We start from the raw sequence: 9129 nt of genomic DNA, 5'->3' as shown, positions 1-9129 counted from the left end.
CAAAGCTGCATGAAAATACTGGAATTGGGGAGCCAATAAGATGGTTCAGTGGGTAAGAGTGGTCACTATGCAACCCTGACAACAGAGTTCCATCCCCAGAACCACACTCAGGAGGCAGAGGCAGGCAGATCTCTGTGAGTTCGAGGCCAGCATGGTCTACAAAGTGAGTCCAGGACAGCCAGGGCTACACAGAGAAATCCTGTCTCCAAAAAGAAAAGGAAAAAAAAAAGAGGGAACTGACAATAAAGTTATCTAACTTCCACACAAATATTGTGGCACATATGTGCTGTCACTCTTATATCATATATGTCTGACTGCACAAGCACACGCACACACACATTATAAATACAGATAGACAGATAGACAGACAGACAGACAGACAGACAGACAGACAGACAGACAGAATTTGTAAATGTCAGAATTGTATTAAACAGTCTCTGGAACCTTCAACACTATTCAAAAGTGCGAGTGGATGTCTATAGCAAACCAGCATTCACTAGACGTAAGAGCACAGCTGCACAGATGAGCTTACAGAAGGCACAACTGTAGGTTTAAGACCTGCACAAGCTCAAGAAAGCCAAGATCCCAGCACAGACAATGGAGCTCATGAACCCCGCCCCCTCATCTTAGGAGCTCTTGGGAACTGATAGCTGCTGGAAGAGGGAAAGTTAGTTTTCTTCAGGAATGTGAACCCAGAAGCTGTAACGGTAGATGTCCCTTTACCATGCACATACAGCAGCACTAAAGGGACTCAATGGGTATTAAGATAAGAGGCTAAGAAGTAAGAAACAACATGAAGTTAGAAGGGGAACAGTGGGGAGATAATGAATTGGAAGGAAGGGAATGGAAGGAACTGTACCCAAATGTATTATATGCATGTATGAATATTGAATGAAATATTTAACTAAAAAATAGGAACAAGGATTAAAGAAAATCAAGTTATATACTTCCAAGACACAATGGCAAAGTAAATATACCTTAAAAGGAAGAACCGAGAAAACGGGAAAAAAATTAGACCAAAATAAACCCAGGAGGACAAACAGCCAACCCTTCAATCCTATACCTGGGACCTAAGATTGAAGTGGTACAGTCTGCGCTCAAACACCTGGAGTTAGCCTTACTCCTCCTATAGCTCTACTGCCTACACCATACATGACCTCTCTTTTGAACTGGTATCTGCAGGTTATTTTCACTTGACATACCACATTTCTGGCATTTATAATACCCTCATGCCTTTACTGCAATGTGCTGGCTAGTTTTCTGTCAACTAAATATAAATTAGAGTCATTTGGGAAGAGGGAACCTCAACTGAGAAAATGACCCCACCAAATTGGTCTATAGGCAATTGATGATTGATGAGAGTGGTCCCAGCCTACTGTAGGTGGTGCCACCTCTGGGCTGGTGGTTCCAGGTGCTATAAGTAAGCAGAGGTCCTCTATGGCCTCAGCTTCAGGTCCTGCCTTGATTTCCTGCTGACTTCTCTCAGTGACAGTCTGTGATCTGAGATTATAAACGGAAACAAATCCTTTCCTTTTCATGTTATTGTTGATCATGGTGTTTCATCAGAGCAATAGAAGCCCTAACTATGATATGCAAATCCAGGCTTAGCCTTCATAGCTTCATACAGGGCCCATTCAGGAAATCCATGTAATGAAAAAGACCCTGCTGTAAGCTGCCTGACCCTGGTGGCTTTATACAAAGTTAGAACAAGCCTTCATAACCCTGTAACATTTGCTTCTTTGCGTTTGTTTTGTTTTGGAGTTAGGGTCTCACTATGTAGCCCTGGCTGAACTGAAACTACATAAAGCAGGCTGTACTCAAGCTCAACAGAGATCTGCCTGTCTCTGCCCCCTGAGTGCGGGGATTAAATGTGTACCCCACCATGCTTGGCTGTTCATTTACATTTTTATTGTTTGCAAAATGATGTGGAAAGGAGGCCAAATTTTGCTACCAAATTGAACTATAATCTGGCTCTACTCACAACCTCACTAGCCTCTAACTGCCTAGGCCAAACATAGGAAAGTATTTCATTAGGTAGCCTCACTAGAGTAGGGTACCACTGCTGTGACCACCTGTCCAGGCACTTTCACACGCACCTGTCTTTTAGCCTAAGGTTGTTGTAATGAGTTTGTACCTTTACATCATGAAATCTTTGATGAGTGAGTTCTTGCCCTCAAACACCTTTTCTTTTCTTTTTTCTTTTGTTTGTTTTGTTTTGTTTTGTTTTTTGTTTTTTGAGACAGGGTTTCTCTGTGTATCATTGGCCATCCTGGACTCGCTTTGTAGACCAGGCTGGCCTCGAACTCACAGCGATCCGCCTGCCTCTGCCTCCCTAGTGCTGGGATTAAAGGTGTGTGCCACCACTGCCCAGCCAAACACCTTTTCTATTATTCTGGTATAAAGTGCTCTTTAACAATCATACAAATACAAGTCTTTGTGAAATCAACATTTTGGGTAAATATATGTAGTTGGCATGGCTTTTAATTCTCTAAGAATGTGTCACTGTTTCCCCTAGTGGCTGTCCCACTGTGTGTTCCTATCTTGCTACTCATCCTATGTGATGGCATTTTCATTTCCGATATTATACTGTTTATTTCTAGAAGTATTATTTTATTTTTATATTTGTTTTCTCCTCGTTAACTTTCTATTTTTCACGAAAACCCTTGGGCAAATTCATAGCATGTATAATAGCTATTTAACATACACAGGTGCTGATTTCATTATTAAAATATCTTCTATGCGTATGTCCTCTAACTGACATCCTTCCTGACTGTGGGTCAGACTGCCGTCCTTGTTCATATGCCTAGTAACTTCTGATTGGATCTTAGACCATGCTTCACTATTGACCTATCAACTTGCTCCTTTTGAGCTTTAGTTTAAGCTTCAACAAATGAAATTCTCAAGTAGTCTTCAGTTTAGAGCTAGCTTATTCACTCCATAAGGCGTAACTCTTTTGATGGTATCTGCTGAGCGCCAGGTGTATTCACCAAGGCATCCAGCAATGGCGGGTAGGCATCAGCTTTTCCCTGGCAGCTGTTCTTTGCTTAGCCTTCTGGAACATCACTCAATGAATGCAGATGGGCATTTGGGAAGCTCTATGCAAACTTTTTCGGCTGGTATTCTGACAAACTTTAGCTGTGGGGCTCATCAGTTTCTTCCAAGAATAACGCAAAACTATCACAGAACAATCTGTTCCTTTCTCAGAGCCTTCAAGTGCCTGTGATGAAACGTCTGAAACCTGGAGTCCTGGACAGTAGCAAATGCCTTGTAATCTCAGACTTGGGAAGCTGAGGTGCAAAGGCATGAACGCTTACACCCAGGTCAACCTGCACAGCAAGACCCTATCTCAAACAGAACAAAACAGCGCAAAAAACAGTTGTTTTGTATTTCATCATTCTATCTGTTTACACAAGGAAGAAAGTTCTCAGAGCAGATATAACTGGGCAGAAGCAACACTAGTAGACCTGAAATGTTAATAAACTGAAATGAAGACTCATAGACTTTTTTCTCGGTGCTTATAAAGTCCCTTTTGGGGGCTGGGATCTATGTACCCTCCCTTCTGCTTGCTGAATAAATATTCCCTGAGTGTGCTCACCATGCTGACTTCCTACTCTACGCTGCACACAAGAGTCCTTTCCACAACTTCACAACTTTTCTTGCCTTTTAAAGACAAACTTTCTTTAAACTGCTTTCAAATTTTTCTTTCTTCTGTTTAGTTTTTGCCTGTGTTATTTGGAAAAGACTCTCCATGTTGACAGGGGCAATGAACTCCCAAAGCTACTGAGTCTCACTACCATCCAGAAGCAACATTATCCATGACTTTGCCAAATAAAGAAAAAGCCAATGAAAATGTTCAAAGATTTCCCAAATCCAGCTGCCCTAAGACAGGTTAACAAAGTAATTTCAACAGCATAAGATGACCTTGAAGCTACTCAAAGAATGCTTCTGAACCTGATGTGTTAAGTGATATAAAGACGTTTACTCAAGGGAAAAGGAGTTAATGTTTGTTGAATGCCTACTAAATGCCAGACATTACACCAGAGATTGAAAACTGTCAAGTGTCTTATAGTAGATATTTCAGGTTCTGTGGGCCTGGAGGTTTTCATTGCAACTACAGCCATGCCACCATAGTGGGAAAGTAACACAAACAGGGTATAAATAAACAGCATGAATGTGTCCCACTAAATCATTAATGACAAGAACAGACAGATGCTGAGTATGATTTGGGCTCACAATCCTAATTACCAATCTCTGCATTGTATCACGTGTGTCCTCAGGTAAATATACGTAACAAGTCTGTCCTACAAAAGTGACAGAGCCGTGCTAGGGTGTGGTGAAACAGCCCCCCACCCACCCACCCACATTCCCAGTATTCTGGAGGCTGAAGCAGTGTGGTCACAGAGTCAAAGCAAGACTGGGCTGCAGAGATCCTAAATAAAACAAGCAAATCGGCACCTTCATATTATGTGACCTAAACCACTGAATGTTCACAATAGATTCTCAAAGGTGTGAACATGCCATCATTTCGTAGATAACAAGTTAGCTTATGCAATTTATCCAAATACTAGCAATGTTGAAATCCAGTCAACTCAGACTGGTTTGCTCATTTGTGTTCTGATTCATTAATTTATCCTTCCTCCCCACCTGTCTCTCATATCATTCAATCTTGGCCTACATGGAAAAATGAACCTGGAATGTTTTGAGACCAAAGAATGAAGGATTCTGAATGCCAGCATAAAAATCTGTACATAAAAAGAAGATACTGGATTGTTGTTGAAGATAAATAAAACAAACTGGATATCATTCCATGATATACTTTTGAAATATTAGCTGCACAGAAGCTTTCAAATTTACTTAGTTGATAATGTCAATGTATAATTTTTTGGTAGCTGTGGGAGTCTGCAATGGAACAGTAGCTTCTGTAGGGGCAAGGGCACCGGTCAGGAAAATGGCTTTAACTTGATACCTGTTTACTACAATGCATTAGGAAGAAATCACAGAAGAAATGGTCTCCACCAGAAAAATCAAAGCAGGGGGCATTCCCCATTCACAGTTATAAATTATAAAAAGGGTGTGTGAAGAGTGTGTGTGTGTGAGAGTATTTTCTTTTATTTTTATAGAGATGCCATTGTGCACCGTATTTGCTGGGGTAACCTTGCATTACTGATATAAAAATACTTAAGCTGTTTCCTGTTGCCTAATACATGCATGCCCTCTGACTTCTGATTCTAAATTTTAATTTCTCAATTACATGCTTTAGTTAATGACAGAACTATTGAGGATCACTGGTAATCTGAAAAGAAAAAGGGAAATAAGAAACGTAATAAAATCAAGTATTACATCTGCATGATTTTTCTGCTTTAAAAGCATTACTTAAAATGACCATATATTCAAATTGCTTTATAATAACATTGGTAATGTTAAACTTAGTTCTACTTTCTGGAAGCCAAGGGTGTCCAGGCTAACATGCAAGATGAGATTTCACCTCCCTGAAACTCCTTGTTCTCACAGCCAAACTATCATAGCATGAAAACATCCCCTACTGTGGTGGCTTTGGATACCTATTTCCCTGATGAAAGAGTTCAAAGGGAGCTAAAAAAGTTGACAGTTTACAGGATCTCCTGTCCTGTTAGTATATAGCTATATGCAAGAAAATGTTTTTAAGTCTGAAGAGACTACAACGGTGTTTTCAGAGATTGCTGGCTTCACTTTGCAGCTGGAAAATAGCAGAATACTCAAATCTATCAGGTTATAATATCCTTTAAGACAATATAAGAATTCATTTGTACAAAGTCCATTCCTTTGTCCTGTTTTCTAAGCCAAAAAATTAATGACAACTATACTGAAGAAAACATTTTCTTTGTTACTACCAAGCATTTTCCATGCAGTTTAAAAACATAAAGCAAGTATTATAAAATAACGCTTTCCTGCCTTCCTCAAGAGAAAAGGCACTTCATGCCGCAACATCATTCATTTAAATGTCAACTCAATTTACTATCATTTAAGTTCATGACATTCCTCACCGCCCAAAGCTGATTAGTTTCTTGGTATGTAGTATTCCCATAAATTCATGAAGGTCTGTGAATAGTCAAAGCCACAGAAAAACTGCTACTGAGCAGCAAAAGTGTAAACTGAATTCACTTTTAGTGACCTCTGTGATCCACCTTCTAGCCGGGCAGTGAGAAGCAGGTTTTCAGGTGCTGTCACTGAAATGTTAAGCCACCCTACATATTAAGTTATGGCACACTATCCTGGAAAGAAATTAATTATATTTTTGTTGGTAACACATTTCAGACTGTTTACACAGCTGACACTTCTCAGCTGTCCCCAATTCGTGCCCTAAGCTGTGAGGACTGTTTTGTTTTGCAGCAGATGCCTCCACTTGAGTGTTTTGAGCAAGCATAAAAACAACACCACCTGCAACAATATAGATTACTTGCAAAGCACGAGCTTTACATGTTTTTATATCCTCATGAAACAAAAGTTTCTGACATTTATTTGGCTAGACTCTCTCGGAAGACCACAGTTATGACTTGCTTGGCCTGAACTCAGACAGTGAAGCTAGCAGATCTGCAGAGGCACCAGTTAGAAGCTGCCTGGCCCTAAACATCTTTGTTGTGTCAAATCACGCAGCTCAAGGCATATCCTGCCAATGTGGCAACATTTGCTTTGGGGAAGTGTGGACAGGCACCACTTCACAGGTCCTGGGAAAAGGTGCAAATATGAATAATGAGGCACGAGGATGAAGCTTGATGGGGACTCCCTCTCACGCTTGCTGTGACAGACACAGCACCAGGCAGTGTTACACTTCTGGTTACCATCAGCTTAACCTGATTACTTTCCTAAAATCATGAAATTACAAAAAGTAAAATCTTATACAAATATTAAAACATGGATCTCCTGAAAGACTGTATCAAACTAATTCCATGAGTTAGGTAGGATGCAGCTTGTATAAGGTGCTTTAGTGCAGTGGAATAGGTCCTACTTTGTTTAATTTTCCTGTTACTTAGAAGTTTGTAACTTATCAGCTTATTTCATGGTTTGTATAAGTGTGGGGTCAAAATATTTTTTCTAAACTCAGAACTTGTAAATTTACTCTGACGCCTATGGAGTCTTGATTCTAAGACATTTCCTACCTTTATGGTATTTCAACTAGTTATTAATGCCTTTAAGTTGCAGTGACCTTCCAACCTATAAACCACGCATGTCACTCAGACCCAGTACTGCTCAATAGATGGATAATCTGTACTGACTATCTTCAAGCATTCCTCATCCCGCAGGGAATTTTGTGGCAAACCCCAGGTACCTTTTCATATGCTTTAATCAGTTGATTCTTGCTTATTACACATGAGTTATTTTAAGTACAATGCTGACTGATTTTTTTACTGTCTACTGAAAGCCACACAATATAAATATGCTACCATTAATTTTATTTGAAATGGTGTAAGGCAGGCGTGGTGGTCTACGCCTTTAGTCCCAGCACTATGGGAGGTGGAGGTAAATGAATCTCTGTGAGTTTGAGGCCAGCCTAGTTTACAAAGAGAGTTCAGAACAGCCAAGGCTACACAGAGAAACCCTGTAGTGGAAAGTGACTGAAACTTAAAGAATTGCAGTGATATGCTCAGATCTTAAATTATCTACTTCTAATGATGGTTTTTATGTCTTATAATAAGTTTCAGACAGCAGTAAGAACATTTCTACTTTTTCATGTCTTCTTAGAACCTAACCGAAAAGAAAAGGAAAGGGGAAAAAAAAAAATCAAATAAAAAACACTAAAGCAAGCGATTACAGCTTGTTTTTGGCAGTGGCCAACCGACCAATAATTCCAGATATACTATAATACAAGTGCTAGCAAAGAATAGTAGTGCTCTCTGATTATTTAAAAAATTTTGAAACTCACAAAGCATTTCTCCAAAGGCACATAGTTTATAATGTAACTAGACTCAAATAGCATCTTCATAAATAAACTATCTTAAAATTATCCTGTCTTGGGGGCTGGAGAGATGGCTCAGTGGTTAAAAACACTGTCTGCTCTTCCAAAAGACCTGGATTCAATTCCCAGCACCCACATGGCAGCTCACAGCTGTCTGTAATTCCAGTTCCAAGGGATTTGACATCCTCACACCAATGCACATTAAATAAATTATAAGAAAGAGAAGCAAAAACTTAATTTAAAAAATAATTATCCTGTCTTTCAAAAATAATTTGTTTTAAAATGTTAAATGGAAGAACATTAACTGTCCAAGCAGGCATAGTGTTTATTACAAAAATAAGAAAAGCTATTTCATTTCTTAGCTACAATCATTATTTGGTATTATACAATGTTTACAAAGTCCTCGAACTTTTTTTTTTTTTTTTTTTGGGGGGGGGGCATTATCTATTTTTTAAAAATAGATTTAAATTAGAATTCCTGAAAAACCCTCCCATTTGCAATTTGAAATGTTCATGGACTGGAGAGATAGCTTAGAGGTTAACAGCACACGCTGCTTTTCTAGAGTCCCTGAGTTCAGTTCCCAGCACCTATACTGAGGGGCTTACGACCACTTGTAAATCCAGCTCCAGAGGATTTGACCCCCTCTTCTGTCCTCCACCACCAACAGAAGCATACACATAAAACAAAAATAAAAGGCGATTGATTCCTAATGAAATATTGCTATAGCCATAGGTCAGTGCATCACTCAGACCTCATCAGAGAAGCATCCTCTTGGGGTAGACGGTAATCAATAGAGACTCACAACTGGACAATGTGCAGAGAATGAGAGACTTCAGAGCACCTGGCCCTAAAGCGGATGCCTGTATCACACCCCTATCCTCAAGGCTCAGGAATCTATGAAGAGGGGGTACAATGATTCCATGAGCCCCAAATGACAGACAGTCTCAAGGAAACAGTCACAGATACAAGAGGGTGGATGCAAACACCAGCTCACAGAGACTGGAGTATTACTTGGCGAGTAAATTTAAGTCAGACAAAATCCCAGTACTGTGAAGCAAAATGGGCACAAACTCCCACCTCTAGCTAAGAAGTTATTTGCAATCAAGAGCTGCTCGGAGAGGAAAAATCACTTTTCTTCAATGGAGTGATAATGGGTTTATCAACCACACACCAGTACAGGCCTCATGTTTAGAGAG

The 9129-nt window shown here is 39.8% G+C and overlaps 1 protein-coding gene across 1 annotated transcript in view; it reads right to left on the bottom strand.

Annotated features, from left to right (window-relative positions):
* The window catches only part of Faf1 (Fas associated factor 1), a 296484-nt gene that overhangs the window by 154288 nt on the left and 133067 nt on the right, over nt 1–9129 (bottom strand). The window lies entirely within an intron of this gene.

The sequence above is a fragment of the Acomys russatus genome, chromosome 29 (assembly GCF_903995435.1).
Source record: "Acomys russatus chromosome 29, mAcoRus1.1, whole genome shotgun sequence".
Classification (NCBI taxonomy): Eukaryota; Metazoa; Chordata; class Mammalia; order Rodentia; family Muridae; genus Acomys; species Acomys russatus.
This window is presented reverse-complemented; position numbering and strand designations above follow the sequence as displayed.